At 30.8% G+C, this 2026-nt stretch overlaps 1 long non-coding RNA gene across 1 annotated transcript; it reads right to left on the reverse strand.

Moving 5' to 3' along the window:
* Window positions 1-752: 752 nt before the first annotated feature.
* LOC142240826 (uncharacterized) lies at window positions 753-1162 on the reverse strand. Its single transcript, XR_012723401.1, has 2 exons — window positions 1003-1162; window positions 753-935 (listed from the first exon to the last, which is right to left on the reverse strand). It is a non-coding gene; the product is annotated as an uncharacterized LOC142240826 (long non-coding RNA).
* Between the last annotated feature and the right edge of the window lie 864 nt (window positions 1163-2026).

The raw sequence follows: 2026 nt of genomic DNA on the forward strand, positions 1-2026 counted from the left end.
CATATTTAAAGCACGTGTTTCGTAAGTTATCTTGGTAACTCTGCAAAAAGTGTTATAACACATAACAAAATGGCGGACTGGTGTATAACAGATTCCATGGCATATGTGTGTAAGGTAGTTGCACTTAAAGAGCTCATTACACATATTTTTGTTTTCATTAAAAATGTAGATTATTAATTGCACATAAAATAATAAATTGATTTTTGGGTAGAATAAACTACATTCATTAAAAATGTAGATTATTAATCACACATAAAATAAATAAATTGATTTATAGGAAGAATAAAATACTTCCTGCGAAAATTGAACAAAATTGTACTTCACATTTTGAGATTTGGACAAAGCGTTGTTAAAACTAGGAAAATTTATTGCCTTGGTGTACTTTATAACTACAACTCAAGAAATTGTACTCTCTCATAGAAGAAAAACTGAACCAAATGTAAAGGAAAAACTATTAGCGCCAAATCATTACCATTTCCCTGCCAACATTTTTTGAATTTGGGGGCGCTTCTGAGAATCTCCAGTACGTTGAAAACAATCATATACGATATCGAAAACTCGTCGGAAAAGCGCCGTCACTATTGAGAAGTTGTACCACGCCAAGTTACTACAAAAAGGTTTCGCATGAGTGCAATTATTAGGTGCCTTTATAGATCAATTTAGAACGACGCCAATAAGAGACCCTCCAAACAATCAGAAAAAGCACATTTTAAGATAGTGGTAAAAGAATCATTGTGGTCGAGTAAAACACGTTTGTTTAGATATTTAATAATTTGATTAATTATTTACAAATTCTTAAAAATATAACATTTATACCACTATCACATCACATTTAACATAATTTTTTGCATTAATGATGAGGTAGAGTTACAAGTAGCGAGTTACATGTAGCAGCGTCTATCAGCCAGTGTTTTTATTCGATGGAGGCAGCGTGTCTGTAAAATATTTGAAAAACAATCACTTTATTCCATTTGGAAAATCAAAAATTGTTCACCAATATACCTTTCACAATTTTAAGCGTAAAATCTATGTTTTCAGAACTTTATTTTCGTTTTTATTTAAATAAAATATAACAAGCTGGTTGCGCTTGGCGTTTCACAAAAACTAAAATGGCTTTTGTAAAAGTAGTGATGGCAAAATACATGTATGAAGTACATTTTGTACTTTATGATATGCTGCCCCCCATCACAGTAGGATGGTTGTAGTGACATTTACAAGTCTGTGGTAGCGATGAAGATGAAATGGAACTTTGAAATGCTGGCAGGGTTTTACCATACAGTAGTTCTTTTTGACAACTTTTGGGAACCGTACTAAAAAATTCTTTTGCTTTAGTTCATATTGAACTTATATGTACGGTCATTGAACTTTATATCCACGTTTGGTTCATAAAATGTTTGAGACATACTTAAAACAAGTAAAAAATCATTGGGCTGTTTAAAATTTCCAAAACATAATAAAATTTAACTACAAACAAATAATTTATTTGCACTACAAATAAGTTAAAAATAAGTTGTTTTGCTAAGACAGCTTAAATTTACAAATAAAAAAATTATTAACATTGTGAACGTAGTATGATTCTACGTTCACATTGTGATTGAAATCTTTCGTTTTCGAGAATTTTGCTTTTCAATACAAAAGTGAGATATCAAATTATATAAACATTCATATCTAGTGTGAACATAGTACAGTAGTACGTCCTCATTGCAATTTTACTTTTTCGAGATTTGCAAATAGCATTTTCATATTAATACTATGTTCACATTATATGTCTACTTACAATGGATTTGAGTTGAAATATCTACGGATTTCAGTAGTTTTGCAATTGGATTTCAACAAAATCCACTGCACTGTCATGCACAATTTGTGATCACATCAGATGTAAAGTACGATGCCAATGTATCAATTGCATTTTGTTCGTATTTTGCCAAAAATAAAAACTTCATGATGTGATCACCAATTGTGCATGACAGTGCAGTGGATTTTGTTGAAATCCAATTGCAAAACTACTGAAATCCGTAGATATTTC

This window comes from Haematobia irritans, chromosome 1, assembly GCF_050003625.1.
Source record: "Haematobia irritans isolate KBUSLIRL chromosome 1, ASM5000362v1, whole genome shotgun sequence".
NCBI lineage: Eukaryota > Metazoa > Arthropoda > Insecta > Diptera > Muscidae > Haematobia > Haematobia irritans.